This window comes from Phalacrocorax carbo, chromosome 2 (genome assembly GCF_963921805.1).
Source record: "Phalacrocorax carbo chromosome 2, bPhaCar2.1, whole genome shotgun sequence".
Taxonomy (NCBI): Eukaryota; Metazoa; Chordata; class Aves; order Suliformes; family Phalacrocoracidae; genus Phalacrocorax; species Phalacrocorax carbo.
In genome coordinates this window covers 112,701,001-112,719,448 of record NC_087514.1, presented here as the reverse complement: position 1 = coordinate 112,719,448, position 18,448 = coordinate 112,701,001, and positions in this window count along the sequence as shown.

The window sequence follows — 18,448 nt, the reverse complement described above, 5'->3', positions numbered from 1 at the left end:
AGGCGTTACGTATTCAAATCTTTCCAAAAGTCCAGCCAAAACGATGTTCAGAGCCTGCGGAACTGGAAAACCACCATAATGGAGGTATTTGTGTTCATTTGTGAAGGCCCAGACGCATTAAAGGAGTATCTCACAGGATGTTGAGGATGTGCACTCTGTCCTACCGCAGAACTCAGAGGCACAAAACTGTCTCAGTTTTTCTGACGTAGCTGTCAAATGGCAAATGGCAGCTTTCCTCAAACTCGTCTTTGATCATAGACTCTGATTTGTAACACTCAGTGCACCTAACCCAAAGGGCCTGAGAGTCTCTGCTTGCCAGGGGCACGGCCCCTGGCTGAGGATTTAACTTCTGCCCTGGACACACCAAGTGAGAAAGTGTGACAATAACATTGGGCTTTCTGGGGTGTTGTAGAAATTTGTCAAGAGCGAAATGCAAAGGAAGGTAAAAAAAAAAAACACATGAAGGAGAGTGTGCAAGATCATCTGGTCTTCCCTCCTTTTAAATTCATGTAGGTTTTTTTTAAAAAGAAAACACAGAGGGGATGGAGGTGTCTTTCTCTGCTAGCTCCAAGGATTCTAACAGAGAAGAGAAATTTGCAGTTGACATTTGTTCAAAGAGACGGGCGTGTTCACTGTCAGGGGAGTGCTTTCAGGACAATCAAGCTTTCCTCTTAAGACAATCAAGCCTTCATCTTAAGAGCCATGTTCACTCTATTTATGCTGAAATGACTGGGAATCTCCGATTTCTGGATGTTGCAGATATGGGTCAGTACTGAAATGTACTGAGTTCAGAACTTGCGGTTCAGAGTGCAAAACGACCTTTTTGTATGGCTTCTCTTTGCTGATCTAACACTGTGATGCCTTGGTAAAACCGATAGGCACAGTAGTAAGTGCCAGAATCGTTCAGCGTTAAATATTTTATCCTTAGAACATAGAGGGGGTCTGATGAAGGTTTCCAAACTTCAAATCTCTTTTCATCACCACTATCATCAAAAACAGGTGACTGTCCCGACATGTACAGTATCCTCTTTGGTGGCTCCCCAGGAAGCTGCTTGTACCAGTGCACAACGTCATTGGTTCTCATCTGGCACTTCATGGTGACAGAGCTGCCCTTCACCTGCCTCTGGAGGGCTGGGGTTTGCACTGGCACTGCCTGCGTGTCTCCACCTGGAAGGGGAAGCAGAGAAATTGTGTGAAGGGAAGAAACCACTGGAGTTTGGAGCCCCGACTGTGCTCTCGGCACACGGGAAGGAGAGGGGAGAGGAAAAAGGGCTTACGGGACCACAGAGAACTTGCAAGAAGGACTGGGAGCAGCAACATGTTGCCCGTGTGGGTTAAACCTGGAAATGAAATGGAGAGAAAAACGTTATAAAGCCCTTCAGGTGGAGAAAGCTCCAAACAAGTGGGAGGAGGAAATGACTCATTTGTCACATCCAATGGTCGTTCTTCAACTTGCTACCATGGCGGGGGGTTAAGTTTATTGACAAGCTAAACCCCATCAGCAACGGTGTAGAAAGGAGCTAAAATAGTCAATTTGAAGTAATTTTTCTTCCTCTATCAATCTGCTACATTCCTCTCAGACTTATGTGCTGAGCTCACACATAAAAAGTCCAGTGGTTACATTCTGGCCCTTCCAAGGACGTTCTCCTGACCTCAGACACCCCAAAGCTGTCCCAGAAGCACGTTTCAGCAGCCTTTCCTAGAACATACTGCCTGCTTTGGTAGCACAAATCAGGTAAGTCATAGTGAACTGTCACCTCTGAGTCTTCCTTAAAGCAGCTCCGGACTGCCTCGTCCCCTTATCCATCTACCCCAGACACGGTGATGTGACGCCAGGGTGAAGCGTGCGTGTCTCCCAGGCAGCCGTTTTCTGCCCTCTGCTGTTGCTTGTACTTTTCCTCATTTCAGAGCCCTGCAAAGGTGCCCTGCACAGGCTGCATGGCAAACGGTCACTTGGGCAGCAGCCACCACACAGCACTCTCTACGCTGGGAATGATTTCTCATTTTCTGACCCAAAAGAGATAATCAACTTTGGACTGCTGTAGTCTGCAGCTTTCTCTCGTAAATGATCTTCACAATAATTTCTCGGGGCCGTCTTTTCAGGAGAGGCACAGTATTACAGACCCTTGCCTATAACAAGGGGTCCTAGGGCGTATCGGTGTTAGAAGCAGCCCTCCTCATCACTGAGTGACCATCATCAATGAAACATTAGGGTGGGAGTGACGAGTGAGGAGCATCACCAGTATCGCCATCGTGACCTGGGTGTGAAGTCTCCCAGGCTACCTCTTCAGTGCAAATATGCCCCTCCTGTGCTGCCTGCCTGCCATTTGCTTCATTTTTGCCAGCACAGACTGTATGTGGGGAAGTATCTGCCTTCTTGAAAGACAAAACTGTGCCACTGTCTACATTCAGCTGTAACGCCATCACGCACAGGAGGGCTCCTTTTCCCCAGCACAGCGCATTATACCAGTTGAGGTGCAGAATGCTGCTTTTCTGTGCTTTTCTCTCTGTCAGTTATTTAGACTTACATACTCAGCTTCTTGGAAGGGCACATCTTCCTTGCTCCAGTCTTCTCCTGGGGTCTCAGGGGCGTGGGAATCCTGAAGTCTGGCTTCACAGGTGAATACTGGGGCTAAGCAAGCAGTGCAGACCTCGGCCTTTTCCATGTCAATTGTCACCACTTTCCCTGCCCTACTGAGCAGCTTTGCCTAGTCTCTCTTTTGCTGCTGATGTGCTTGTAGCATTCTTTCTTGGTCCCCTTCACACCCTTTGCCCAAGTCAACTCCAGCTGGGCTATTGCTTTCCTAAGCCCACCCCTGCATGATCAAACTGCAGCTCCATATGCCTCCTGGGCCACGTGCCCCTCTTCTACCTCTTGTACACCTCAGTTTCATGCCTGACTTCAGGTAGGGGCTCTTTGCTCTTGCATGAAGGCATCCTGCTGCCTCTGCTTGATTTCCTGCTTGTCAGGATGGGCCTTTCTTGAGCTTGGAGGGGAGATGCTTGAATATCAACCAGCTCTCCTCCAGCACCATGTCTCTCCAGTGGTGTACCTGATGGGATTCTTCAAAGCAGATCTGTGTAGGACTTAAGGTCTGCTCTCCCAAAGCCCAGGGTTGTGTTTTTGCCCCGCTCCCTCCTCTCGGGAGCCTGAACCACACCAGCTCACGGTCACCGCAGCCAAGGCTGTCCCATACCTTCACATCCCCAACAAGTCCTCCCTTGTTTGTGAGTTGGAGGGGCAGAAGACCACCCTTCCTTGTTGGCTGCTCGGTCACCTGTGTTTGGAAGTTGTTGTCAACTCACGCCAGAAACCTCCTAGATGGTTGTGAGGAACCCTCACATCCCGCAATGTGAAGACACAAGGCGAGCAGCCTGCAGTTAATATCTCAGGTCACATGCTCTACAACCTATTTTTCAAAGAGTTAAGCAGGCCAGACACATGAATAGTGAGGCGTTACGTATTCAAATCTTTCCAAAAGTCCAGCCAAAACGATGTTCAGAGCCTGTGGAACTGGAAAACCACCACAATGGAGGTATTTGTGGTCGTTTGTGAAGGCCCAGACGCATTAAAGGAGTATCTCACAGGATGTTGAGGATGTGCACTCTGTCCTACCGCAGAACTCAGAGGCACAAAACTGTCTCAGTTTTTCTGACGTAGCTGTCAAATGGCAAATGGCAGCTTTCCTCAAACTCGTCTTTCATCATAGACCCTGATTTGTAACACTCAGTGCACTTAACCCAAAGGGCCTGAGAGTCTCTGCTTGCCAGGGGCACGGCCCCTGGCTGAGGATTTAACTTCTGCCCTGGACACACCAAGTGAGAAAGTGTGACAATAACATTGGGCTTTCTGGGGTGTTGTAGAAATTTGTCAAGAGCGAAATGCAAAGGAAGGTAAAAAAACAACACATGAAGGAGAGTGTGCAAGATCATCTGGTCTTCCCTCCTTTTAAATTCATGTAGGTTTTTTTTAAAAAGAAAACACAGAGGGGATGGAGATGTCTTTCTCTGCTAGCTCCAAGGATTCTAACAGAGAAGATAAATTTGCAGTTGACATTTGTTCAAAGAGACGGGTGTGTTCACTGTCAGGGGAGTGCTTTCAGGACAATCAAGCTTTCCTCTTAAGAGAATCAAGCCTTCATCTTAAGAGCCATGTTCACTCTATTTATGCTGAAATGACTGGGAATCTCCGATTTGTGGATGTTGCAGATATGGGTCAGTACTGAAATGTACTGAGTTCAGAACTTGCGGTTCAGAGTGCAAAACGACCTTTTTGTATGGCTTCTCTTTGCTGATCTAACACTGTGATGCCTTGGTAAAACCAATAGGCACAGTAGTAAGTGCCAGAATCATTCAGCATTAAATATTTTATCCTTAGAACATAGAGGGGGTCTGATGAAGGTTTCCAAACTTCAAATCTCCTTTTATCACCACTATCATCAAAAACAGGTGACTGTCCCGACATGTACAGTATCCTCTTTGGTGGCTCCCCAGGAAGCTGCTTGTACCAGTGCACAATGTCATTGGTTCTCATCTGGCACTTCATGGTGACAGAGCTGCCCTTCACCTGCGTCTGGAGGGCTGGGGTTTGCACTGGCACTGCCTGTGTGTCTCCACCTGGAAGGGGAAGCAGAGAAATTGTGTGAAGGGAAGAAACCACTGGAGTTTGGAGCCCCGACTGTGCTCTTGGCACACGGGAAGGAGAGGGGAGAGGAAAAAGGGCTTACGGGACCACAGAGAACTTGCAAGAAGGACTGGGAGCAGCAACATGTTGCCCGTGTGGGTTAAACCTGGAAATGAAATGGAGAGAAAAACGTTATAAAGCCCTTCAGGTGGAGAAAGCTCCAAACAAGTGGGAGGAGGAAATGACTCATTTGTCACATCCAATGGTCGTTCTTCAACTTGCTACCATGGCGGGGGGTTAAGTTTATTGACAAGCTAAACCCCATCAGCAACGGTGTAGAAAGGAGCTAAAATAGTCAATTTGAAGTAATTTTTCTTCCTCTATCAATCTGCTACATTCCTCTCAGACTTACGTGCTGAGCTCACACATAAAAAGTCCAGTGGTTCCGTGTGGCCCAGTGGTGAGCAGTGAGTGCGTGCCGTCACCCGGCGAGCTGAGGGGAGGTGCACGGTACGTGAGTGGGTGGGAGGCATTCCCCCATGCCACTAGGGACCTCCTTTTGCTGTGTCAGCTTAGTCACCCAGCTGCAGCGTGCTGAAGTGCCCAGGGTGCCCCTGTGCTGATGCTGCCCTCCACTGAACAGCGGGAGGCCATCACCCTCCAGTTACCGGGGCAGCTGCACCATGGGAAGGCACCTTTGCTTTGGTTTTGCATGTGGGCAGAAATGCACAGCCGCAGGATTTCATTTTGAAGTTTGGATAAGATGCAAGCACCTCTTGGAAAGGAAGACTGGTAAACAAAAGCGAGGCTGGTGAGGGCTGCTGTCAACAGCCATTGCAGAGGGTCATCTCGATGCATGGGGCTGGTGCTGTGGGGCGCTCCCTTGTGACTGGTGAGCCTGGGGTGCGAGGGTGTTGAGGAGATGAGCTGCTTCGTCCTCCCTCCTGCTGGTGGTTGACCACATGCAGCAAGCTGGTGTGTTGCTGACTGGCATGAAAAGGTGCCCATGAGCAGAGGGCTCAACGGAGAGGCAGGCAAGGAGAGACCCCTACCCCTGTGTGTTGGCAATGGAAAGGGTCCCTCTCTTCCAAGAAAGAACTGTTGGCAAGTCCTTAATTTTGTCAGGCCTCCCTCACTTTCAGGGGAGAAGAAGAAATGACTTAAGGACCAGCAAGCTCAACAAAGTGATGATGAAAAGAGAAATACGAAATGGCGTTTATGGTGAAGGGAGGGAGGTGCAAGGAAAAGGTTACTCATCTCCGCAGCATCCCATGAGAGTGTCCTGTGTGGGCAACTCTTGTTAATCAGAGTGAAAACTGTGTTGGCAATTGATTGCTGAGGACCTGAAATCCAGCCCTTCTTGCCAAAACCTACCAGGACATGTATAAAACAGAAGCAGTACGTTGTTATTCTTCTGATCACAGATATCTTCTGGTACGTTGTGGAATAATCGCTGGGGGTGACTTAGAAATTACAGTTATGATTTTAGCAAAGGTACATCATGGAAGAAGCTTGCAGGGGAGGGTGCGGCTGACAGGTCAGAAATCCATTCTATGGCAGTTCCCTAGGCTCGTAACATTAGACGTCAGCAATGCCAGGGGAACTTGGTGTACTGCGTCTAAGAGGATTTGTCCAGAGATGGAACGGTGTGGAGACACTGTGGCCAGGCTCCGTGACCATGGAGCTGATACACTGCACATTTGGCCAGGCTCTGTGGTCAATGGCAACTCGCGGTACCATGGAGCTGGTACACTGCACATTTGCTACCTTGAGCCAACACTCTGTCATGCTTTTGACAAAAGGCTGTGCTTTTTGTCATTATAATACCAAAGCACACCTCCATCCCAAAAGCTACCTGCCTCTAAGGTGCAACCACCCCTCACTGGGCAAAGCAAGGAAACTTTACACCAGTCATAATAAAGGTATGTATGACTAGAGTCACTCAAGCTCCACCTGAAAGGTCAAAAATAGTATAAATTAGGCTTAGAGAAAGGGGGTGTTGGGGAAGACACCATCGCGTACCACTCTGACTTCTGGGACCAGTCGATGGGCTGAGCCTCTCTTTTACCCTCACTGGGACGCCTTTGGGTAAGATTTGAGCACTTGGCTATATGTGCTGGTTTTGGCTGAGAAGGGGTTAATTCTCCTCACTGTGGGTGTCGGCTGCCTTTCCAGCTTCCCGCACTCTGCCGCGTGGCGGGGGGGGGGCTGGGAGGGGCAGGGCCATGGTGGGGACGGCTGACCCCAACTGGCCAATGGCAGGTTCATTCCATACCATGTGACACCATGACCAATATATGGAGGGGGGGCAGTGGCAGCACGCGTGAGCGGCGCGGCGTCGGGTCGGCGGGCGGCGAGCGGCTGCGGCACGGGCGGTTTGTTTCTGCGTTTCTTTCCCCCTCTCCCCTCTCCCCTCCCTTCCCCCCCCTCCCCCGGGGCTTTGCACCTCTCGTTGTTCTCCTTTACATTGCTTTTCTACTGTTGTTTCTTTTAATTTTAATTATTAAACTGTTCTTATCCCAACCCACGAGCGTTACCCTTCTGATTCTCTCCCCCATCTACCGGTGGGGAGTGAGCGAGCGGCTGTGTGGGGCTGAGCTGCCGCTAAACCACGACAGTCTTTTTGGTGCCCAACGTGGGGCTCAAGGGTTGGAGATAACAACAGCTGCTGGTCACAGCACCATGTTGTCTTTTTTGCAGTTGGTGTTAAAAATCGGTGTTGGTTTGTTGAGTCTGCTGTGTTCTGCTGTGATTAGTAATGTTTTGCCTACAAGATTTGTTATACAAACACTCGTTTTCAGCTTTATCTGGTATTTGGGGTTTTTGCTGAAACCGTTACTGTACTTCGGATACCACCTTGTTGAGGCAATTAGCAATTATACCTCCTCCTCTGAGAGATTTTATATGGAGGAAATACAGAATAATACCTTTGCAACTTTGTTCTATGATGTCTGTGCCTTTGTTACAACAACGTCTTTGTATCTTGAACATCCTTGGGTGGTTAAGGTGCACTTATTGTTAGTTTTTGGGCATGTTGTTTTGGTTTTGACTAAGCAACTTAAGAATATCACCCAGAAATCTGCCCCGAGGCTTGATAGTTATGAGTGGCAGGGCATGTGGGATAGCATGGGCAAATACCTAGGGCAGTGGGCACCCCCAGTGTTTTGGAGTTTCACCCCCGAACAAGTGCAGAATCCTAAAAAACTAGTAGAATATTTGGAGAAAGTATGTTGTTACGCTGGGAACTCCAGAGAGACACAGATAACTGCAACATGCTGGGGTCTGGCCCATGCATACCGAGCCCTGCTCAACAGCATTCAGTGCCCCCAGGGGGAAGAGAATGTCTCTGGATTGAAATGCAAAGTGACTGGCACTGTAGACAACCCAGCCCGGACGACAGGCACTGCAGCCACTCAAACCCCCACAACAAGTACCGGAGCTAGCTCAGAAAATAAACCCGTACCAGTATCAGTTGCCCCCATACACAAGACGAAATATTGGAAGCGGACATCAACTCGTTTAGAACGGGATGATGAAGAACCAGGGCCATCGCGGGGAGAGGAGGGAGAAGTAATAAATGAAATAGAGACCACCCGATCCCTGTCCTTAAGCGAGTTGCGAGATATGCAAAAAGATTATAGCCGTCGTTCAGGTGAGCACATTGTCACCTGGCTGCTCCGATGCTGGGATAATGGGGCCAGTAGCCTGGAACTAGAGGGAAAAGAAGCCAAACAATTGGGATCCCTTTCTGGGGAAGGGGGCGTCGACAAAGCAATTGGAAAAAAACCACAAGCCCTCAGCCTCTGGAGGCGACTCCTGTCTGGAGTGAAGGAAAGGTATCCCTTTAAAGAAGATGTTACATATCGCCCAGGAAAATGGACAGCTATGGAGAAAGGCATCCAGCATCTAAGGGAATTAGCTGTGTTTGAGGTGATTTATGGTGACCTGGATGATCAACGGTCATCCAAAGATCCAGATGAAGCCGAGTGCACACGACCCATGTGGCGGAAGTTTGTACGGAGCGCACCATCTTCGCATGCAAACTCATTGGCAGTGATGTCCTGGAAAGATGACGAGACACCAACGGTGGCAGAGGTGATAGATAGACTCCAGGATTACAACACAAATATCTCTTCCTCGCTTGTCTCTGCTGTGGAGAAACTATCCCAAGAGGTCCAGCAACTCAAGGAAGATCTGTCCTACTCCCCACCTCGACAGAGCAGTGTCTCAGCTGTTAGGAATAAGCGTCCTTTGGCTCAAAGAAGGGGATACACACCACGGGCCACCCTATGGTTCTACCTGCGTGACCACGGAGAGCACATGATGAGGTGGGACGGCAAGCCTACCTCGACCCTACAGGCACGAGTACATGAACTGCAAGGAAGAACAGTCACTCAGGAAGGCTCTTCCAGGAAAGCTGCTGCTCCAGTTTCCAGCGAGCAAGTCCCCAGACAGAGGAGTAGAAGCGCAGATTTTATTTCTAAGTGTAATAGAGGGACTCCTGATTCACATTTACAGGAAGTGAGTTGTGACTGCCATGATCAGGACTAGAGGGGCCCTGCCTCCAGCCGGGTGGAGGAAAGGGATAACCGGGCTTACTGGACTGTGTGGATCCGATGGCCTGGCACGTCCGACCCACAGGAGTATAAAGCTTTAGTGGACACCGGCACACAGTGCACCTTAATGCCATCAAACTGTATAGGGCCAGAACCCATCAGCATTGCTGGAGTGACAGGGGGATCCCAAGAGCTAACTGTATTGGAGGCCGAAGTGAGCCTAACAGGGAATGAGTGGCAAAAGCACCCCATTGTGACTGGCCCCGAGGCTCCGTGCATCCTTGGCATAGACTACCTCAGGAGAGGGTATTTCAAGGACCCAAAAGGGTACAGGTGGGCTTTTGGTGTAGCTGCCTTGGAGACGGAGGAAACTGAACAGCTGTCTACCTTGCCCGGTCTCGCAAAGGACCCTTCTGTGGTGGGGTTGCTGAAGGTCAAAGAACAACAGGTGCCAATCGCCACCACAACAGTGCACCGGCGGCAATATCGCACCAACAGAGACTCTCTGATCCCCATCCATAAACTCATTCACCAACTGAGGAGCCAAGGAGTCATCAGTAAGACCCACTCACCCTTTAACTGTCCCATATGGCCAGTCCGAAAGTCTAATGGAGAGTGGAGACTAACAGTAGACTATCGTGGCCTGAATGAAGTCACTCCACCGTTGAGTGCTGCTGTGCCAGACATGCTAGAACTTCAGTACGAACTGGAGTCAAAGGCGGCCAAGTGGTATGCCACAATTGATATTGCTAATGCATTCTTCTCAACCCCTCTGGCAGCAGAGTGCAGGCCACAGTTTGCTTTCACATGGAGGGGCATCCAGTACACCTGGAATCGACTGCCCCAGGGGTGGAAACACAGCCCTACCATTTGCCATGGACTGATTCAGACTGCACTGGAACAGGGAGAAGCTCCAGAACACCTTCAATACATTGATGACATCATTGTGTGGGGCAACACAGTGGAAGAAGTTTTTGAGAAAGGAGAGAAAATAGTCCAAATCCTTCTGAAAGCTGGTTTTGCCATAAAACAAAGTAAGGTGAAGGGACCTGCACGAGAAATCCAGTTCTTAGGAATCAAATGGCAAGATGGTCGTCGTCAGATTCCAATGGATGTGATCAACAAAATAGCAAAAAGGAAACACAAGCTTTCTTGGGCGTTGTGGGTTTTTGGAGAATGTATATTCCAAATTACAGTCTGATCGTAAGCCCTCTCTATCAAGTGACCCAGAAAAAGAATGATTTCAAATGGGGCCCTGAGCAACGACAAGCCTTTGAACAGATTAAACGAGAAATAGTCCATGCAGTAGCTCTTGGGCCAGTCCGGGCAGGACAAGATGTAAAAAATGTGCTCTGCACTGCAGCCGGGGAGAATGGCCCTACCTGGAGCCTCTGGCAGAAAGCGCCAGGGGAGACCCGGGGTCGACCCCTAGGGTTTTGGAGTCAGGGATACAGAGGGTCCGAAGCGCACTATACTGCAACTGAAAAAGAGATATTGGCAGCATATGAAGGGGTTCGAGCTGCTTCAGAAGTGGTTGGTACTGAAGCAGAGCTGCTCCTGGCACCCTGACTGCCAGTGCTGGGCTGGATGTTCAAAGGAAACACCCCCTCTACACGCCACGCAACTGATGCTACGTGGAGTAAATGAGTTGCACTGATCACCCAGCGGGCTCGAGTAGGAAACCCCAGTCGCCCAGGAATCTTGGAAGTGATTGTAGACTGGCCAGAAGGCAAAGATTTTGGATTATCACCAGAGGAGGAGGTGACACGTGCTGAAGAAGCCCCACTGTATAACAAACTACCAGAAGATGAGAAGCAATATGCCCTGTTCACTGATGGGTCCTGTCGCCTTGTGGGAAAGCACCGGAGATGGAAGGCTGCTGTATGGAGTCCTACACAACAAGTAGCAGAAACTGCTGAAGGAGAAGGTGAATCGAGACAGTTTGCAGAGGTAAAGGCCATCCAGCTGGCCTTAGACATCGCTGAATGGGAAAAGTGGCCAGTGCTCTATCTCTATACTGACTCCTGGATGGCGGCAAATGCCTTGTGGGGCTGGCTGCAGCAATGGAAGCAAAGCAACTGGCAGCGCAGAGGCAAACCCATCTGGGCTGCCGCACTGTGGCAAGATATTGCTGCCCGGGTAGAGAAACTGGTTGTAAAGGTACGGCATGTGGATGCTCACGTCCCCAAGAGTCGGGCCACTGAAGAACATCGAAACAACCAGCAGGTAGATCAGGCTGCCAAGATTGAAGTGGCTGAGGTGGATCTGGACTGGCAGCATAAGGGTGAACTATTTCTAGCTCGATGGGCCCATGACACCTCAGGCCATCAAGGGAGAGGTGCAACATACAGGTGGGCTCGTGATCGAGGGGTGGACTTGACTATGGATATTATTGCACAGGTTATCCACGAATGTGACACATGCGCTGCAATCAAGCAAGTGAAGCGGATAAAGCCTCTGTGGTATGGGGGACGATGGCTGAAATATAAATATGGGGAGGCCTGGCAAATTGACTATATCACACTCCCACAGACCCGCCAAGGCAAGCGCCATGTGCTTACAATGGTAGAAACAACGACTGCCTGGCTGGAAACATATCCTGTCCCCCACGCCACTGCCCGGAACACTATCGTGGGTCTTGAGAAACAAGTCCTGTGGCGACATGGCACCCCAGAGAGAATTGAGTCAGACAACGGGACTCATTTCCGAAATAGCCTCATAGACACCTGGGCCAAAGAGCATGGCATTGAGTGGGTGTATCACATCCCCTATCACGCACCAGCCTCTGGGAAAATTGAACGGTACAATGGACTGTTAAAAACTACACTGAGAGCAATGGGGGGTGGAACATTCAAGCACTGGGATACACATTTAGCAAAAGCCACGTGGTTAGTCAACACGAGGGGATCTGCCAACCGAGCTGGCCCTGCCCAGTCAGAAATCCTACATACTGTGGAAGGGGATAGAGTCCCTGTAGTGCACACAAAAAGTATGCTGGGCAAAACAGTCTGGGTTCTTCCTGCCTCCGGCAAAGGCAAGCCCATTCGTGGGATTGCTTTTGCTCGAGGACCTGGGTGCACTTGGTGGGTGATGCGGGAGGATGGAGAAATCCGATGTGTGCCTCAAGGGGATTTGATTTTGGGTGAAAACAGTCAATGAACTGAATGGCACAATGTGAACTGCTATATAATATTGTGTGTCACCTCTGTGTTGTATCAATGATATCAGAGTACGAGCCTCCCAACCCATGGAAGATCAACTATGAAACAAGCCGTGCAGCAGTGATGGAACGATGGCTGACTCGGTATGCAGCAACCCAACGCCACACACCATCTCTCCCACCCGGAAAGACTGATACAACAGATGGAGCCCAGAGTCATGGACTGGGTGAACTCAATGGACATTTTAATGGACATTTTACAGGGAAGGTCCATGAACTAAGGGAATGATGTCTGTGTATTATGTTAAAGGATGGGAAGAGGAGGGGTGGTGGTTGGTTCGGTTGTATTGCATCATATGGGACCTGGTCATGGTGTAAATGGTATGGAATAAGGGGTGGAGAATGTGCTCGTTTTGGCTGAGAAGGGGTTAATTCTCCTCACTGTGGGGGTCGGCTGCCTTTCCAGCTTCCCGCACTCTGCCGCGTGGCGGGGGGTAGCTGGGAGGGGCAGGGCCATGGTGGGGACGGCTGACCCCAACTGGCCAATGGCAGGTTCATTCCATACCATGTGACACCATGACCAATATATGGAGGGGGGGCAGTGGCAGCACGGGGGAGTGGTGCGGCGGCAGGTCGGCGGGCGGTGAGCGGCTGCGGCGCGGGCGGTTTGTTTCTGCGGTTTGTTCCCCCTCTCCCCTCCCTCCCCCCTCCCCCGGGGCTTTGCGCCTCTCGTTGTTCTCCTTTACATTCCATTTCTGCTGTTGTTTTTTTTAATTTTAATTATTAAACTGTTCTTATCCCAACCCACGAGCGTTACCCTTCTGATTCTCTCCCCCATCTACCGGTGGGGAGTGAGCGAGCGGCTGTGTGGGGCTGAGCTGCCGGCTAAACCACGACACTATATCAAGTGTTTCCCCGGGAAAACTTATAAACCTCTCTATAGCTTCACTTTAAACCTCCAATGCATTAGAGTCATACTGCATTTGCTTAACGCACTCGTCGCCTAGCAGTGTTACTAATTTTCTCGGTATTTGTGTGTGTCTTGTAACCAGCAATTCCATCCCCGGTAATCCAAAGAACCTGTGTACCTGTTGCTTTAATAAATCGTACTATACATTAATCTAGCCGTGAGCGTTCTCATTGAATGTGACCGGCCTGGGCAGCTGCCACATTAGTTAATGACAGCAGTTACTCTGAGGGGTGGTTACATCTACAGTCCTTAGAAATTAAACCGTTGACCAAGTCTGAGACTGGATTTAGCTGTGCCTAGACTCCTCTCTGAGAAGGAGTTTAGAAAGCAAGGGGGTCCTGTCTGAACCTCGTGACTCAACCGTAGGGTCTCCCCCTAGCTACTGCTCAGACTCAACCATTGCTGAGGTTACACTCTATCCCATCGTCCAGGTCATTGGTGAATATGTTGAACAGGGCTGGGCCCAGCACAGACCCCTGGGGAACGCTGCTAGTTAGGGGCCTCCATCCAGACTCTGCCCCGTTGATCATGACGCTCTGAGCTCTGCTGTTCAGCCAGTTTGATGGAATTTAACAAAGTTTAAAAGTGGTTTGACAAGGGTCAGTACGTTTGGTGGCAAGGTTCACCTTATTAATTACTACATGGGAAAACGTACAAACGAAAATGAGGTTAGGCTTGAGTTAGAGAGATTCACAGAGAGAGTTAGAGACACAAAGAGTGAGGAGGACCCTCCCGTTGAGTTGTGACGTTCAGAGTGGTCCCCCCTTGCTTTCTAAACTCCTTCTGGTGCACCCTGAGGTGTGGCTGGGTCCAGTCTTAGCCTCAGACTTGGTCAATGGTTTATGTCTAATGCAATTATCCGTACAATGTTTGTAGTAGCATTGAGTAGCTACATGGATTAATAATATTTCATAGTGTTAATTCATCATGCTCGCAGTCACTTACTGAGGACCTGGTGCGGGTAAGGGATTGTCATGTTTTTAGGTGGGATAGAGTTAATTGTCTTCACTGTAGCTGGTATAGTGTTGGTTTTGGACTTAGTATGAAAATAATGTTGATAACACACTGATGTTTAGTTGTTGCTAAGTAGTGCTTGTACTGGTCAAGGACTTCTCCAGCTTCCAGTGCTCTGCTGGGTACACAAGAAGCCCGAGGGGAGGGGGCACAGCCAACAGAACTGATCCAAACTAGCCAGAGGGATATGCCGTATCATATGATGTCATGCCCAGTATATTAACTGGGGGGAGCTGGCCGGGGAAGCAGGGATCGCTGCTTGGGGACTGGCAGCGATGGTCGGTGGGTGGTGAGCAGTTGCATCACTTGTTTTCCACCAGGTTTCATTTCTCTCTCTCTCTCTCTCTCATTATTTTCCTTTTCAATACATTATCATTATTATTACTGTTATTATTATTATCATCATCATAACCATTATTACTATCATCACTATTATTACTATCACTATATTATTCTAATTATTGAACTGTTCTTATCTCAGCCCACAAGGGTTTGCTTTTGCTCTTCCAATTCTCTCCCCCATCACACTGGCGTGGGAGCAGTGAGCGAGCGGCTGTGTGGTGATTAGTTGCCGACTGGGGTTAAACACCACAAGAGGGATCCCTCGGCCTTGGGTAAGGAAGGATCTCTCAGACTCAGGTAAGGAATGGCTACCCTTGAGAGACATCCCTGCTCAAGGGAAGAGTCACCTTGTGTGCAGTCCAGCTGCAATTCAGGGAGAGCTCAATCTGGGCCCATCCTGATGGTAGTATTTATAGAGTGAAGTAGTTGGCTGCTATCAATAGTAAAGGCAAAACAGGCGTTTTCGTGTTACCGCTTCTATCTCCTGTACTTTGGTTATCTTGCATTTTTGTGTTTCGATACCAGCCTTTGAAAGATTCAGCAAGGCACCTTCACTCTCTTGTATGTGAGGCAGGGGCTTTCCAGCTCAAAAATTCAAGGACGTGAGGCCTGTGGCGCCTCAGTCAGCCCGAACCAAAGTACGGCTAGGGGTCAAGTGTATCCATCACAACATCCCATCAGGCGCCATGGACTCCTGTATGTTCAGTTCAAGTGCTCACTGACTTGATCCTCCTCCACCAAGGGCACATCTTCCTTGCTCCAGTCTTCTCCTGGGGTCTCAGGGGCGTGGGAATCCTGAAGTCTGGCTTCACAGGTGAATACTGAGGCTAAGCAAGCAGTGCAGACCTCGGCCTTTTCCATGTCAATTGTCACCACTTTCCCTGCCCTACTGAGCAGCTTTGCCTAGTCTCTCTTTTGCTGCTGATGTGCTTGTAGCATTCTTTCTTGGTCCCCTTCACACCCTTTGCCCAAGCCAACTCCAGCTGGGCTATTGCTTTCCTAAGCCCACCCCTGCATGATCAAACTGCAGCTCCATATGCCTCCTGGGCCTCGTGCCCCTCTTCCACCTCTTGTACACCTCAGTCTCATGCCTGACTTCAGGTAGGGGCTCTTTGCTCTTGCATGAAGGCCTCCTGCTGCCTCTGCTTGATTTCCTGCTTGTCAGGATGGGCCTTTCTTGAGCTTGGAGGGGAGATGCTTGAATATCAACCAGCTCTCCTCGGCACCATGCCTCTCCAGTGGTGTACCTGATGGGATTCTTCAAAGCAGATCTGTGTAGGACTTAAGGTCTGCTCTCCCAAAACCCAGGGCTGTGTTTCTGCCCTGCTCCCTCCTCTCGGGAGCCTGAACCACACCAGCTCACGGTCACCGCAGCCAAGGCTGTCCCATACCTTCACATCCCCAACAAGTCCTCCCTTGTTTGTGAGTTGGAGGGGCAGAAGACCACCCTTCCTTGTTGGCTGCTCGGTCACCTGTGTTTGGAAGTTGTTGTCAACTCACGCCAGAAACCTCCTAGATGGTTGTGAGGAACCCTCACATCCCGCAATGTGAAGACACAAGGCGAGCAGCCTGCAGTTAATATCTCAGGTCACATGCTCTACAACCTATTTTTCAAAGAGTTAAGCAGGCCAGACACATGAATAGTGAGGCGTTACGTATTCAAATCTTTCCAAAAGTCCAGCCAAAACAATGTTCAGATGTTCAGATGTTCAGAGCCTGCGGAACTGGAAAACCACCATAATGGAGGTATTTGTGTTCATTTGTGAAGGCCCAGACGCATTAAAGGAGTATCTCACAGGATACTGAGGATGTGCACTCTGTCCTACCGCAGAACTCAGAGGCACAAAACTGTCTCAGTTTTTCTGACGTAGCTGTCAAATGGCAAATGGCAGCTTTCCTCAAACTTGTCTTTCATCATAGACCCTGATTTGTAACACTCAGTGCACCTAACCCAAAGGGCCTGAGAGTCTCTGCTTGCCAGGTGCACGGCCCCTGGCTGAGGATTTAACTTCTGCCCTGGACACACCAAGTGAGAAAGTGTGACAATAACATTGGGCTTTCTGGGGTGTTGTAGAAATTTGTCAAGAGCGAAATGCAAAGGAAGGTAAAAAAACAACACATGAAGGAGAGTGTGCAAGATCATCTGGTCTTCCCTCCTTTTAAATTCATGTAGGTTTTTTTTTAAAGAAAACACAGAGGGGATGGAGGTGTCTTTCTCTGCTAGCTCCAAGGATTCTAACAGAGAAGAGAAATTTGCAGTTGACATTTGTTCAAAGAGACGGGTGTGTTCACTGTCAGGGGAGTGCTTTCAGGACAATCAAGCTTTCCTCTTACGACAATCAAGCCTTCATCTTAAGAGCCATGTTCACTCTATTTACACTGAAATGACTGGGAATCTCCGATTTGTGGATGTTGCAGATATGGGTCAGTACTGAAATGTACTGAGTTCAGAACTTGCGGTTCAGAGTGCAAAATGACCTTTTTGTATGGCTTCTCTTTGCTGATCTAATGCTGTGACACCTTGGTAAAACCAATAGGCACAGTAGTAAGTGCCAGAATCATTCAGCGTTAAATATTTTATCCCAAGAACATAGAGGGGGTCTGATGAAGGTTTCCAAACTTCAAATCTCCTTTTATCACCACTATCATCAAAAACAGGTGACTGTCCCGACATGTACAGTATCCTCTTTGGTGGCTCCCCAGGAAGATGTTTGTACCAGTGCACAACGTCATTGGTTCTCATCCGGCAGTCCATGGTGACATGGCTGCCCTTCACCTGCGTCCGGAGCGCTGGGGTTTGCACTGGCACTGCCTGCGTGTCTCCACCTGGAAGGGGAAGCAGAGAAATTGTGTGAAGGGAAGAAACCACTGGAGTTTGGAGCCCCGACTGTGCTCTCGGCACACGGGAAGGAGAGGGGAGAGGAAAAAGGGCTTACGGGACCACAGAGAACTTGCAAGAAGGACTGGGAGCAGCAACATGTTGCCCGTGTGGGTTAAACCTGGAAATGAAATGGAGAGAAAAACGTTATAAAGCCCTTCAGGTGGAGAAAGCTCCAAACAAGTGGGAGGAGGAAATGACTCATTTGTCACATCCAATGGTCGTTCTTCAACTTGCTACCATGGCGGGGGGTTAAATTTATCGACAAGCTAAACCCCATCAGCAACGGTGTAGAAAGGAGCTAAAATAGTCAATTTGAAGTAATTTTACTTCCTCTATCAATCTGCTACATTCCTCTCAGACTTACGTGCTGAGCTCACACATAAAAAGTCCAGTGGTTCCGTGTGGCCCAGTGGTGAGCAGTGAGTGCGTGCCGTCACCCGGCGAGCTGAGGGGAGGTGCACGGTACGTGAGTGGGTGGGAGGCATTCCCCCATGCCACTAGGGACCTCCTTTTGCTGTGTCAGCTTAGTCACCCAGCTGCAGCGTGCTGAAGTGCCCAGGGTGCTCCTGTGCTGATGCTGCCCTCCACTGAACAGCGGGAGGCCATCACCCTCCAGTTACCGGGGCAGCTGCACCATGGGAAGGCACCTTTGCTTTGGTTTTGCATGTGGGAGGAAATGCACAGCCACAGGATTTCATTTTGAAGTTTGGATAAGATGCAAGCACCTCTTGGAAAGGAAGACTGGTAAACAAAAGCGAGGCTGGTGAGGGCTGCTGTCAACAGCCATGGCAGAGGGTCATCTCGATGCGTGGGGCTGATGCTGTGGGGCGCTCCCTTGTGACTGGTGAGCCTGGGGTGCGAGGGTGTTGAGGAGATTAGCTGCTTTGGCCTCCCTCCTGCT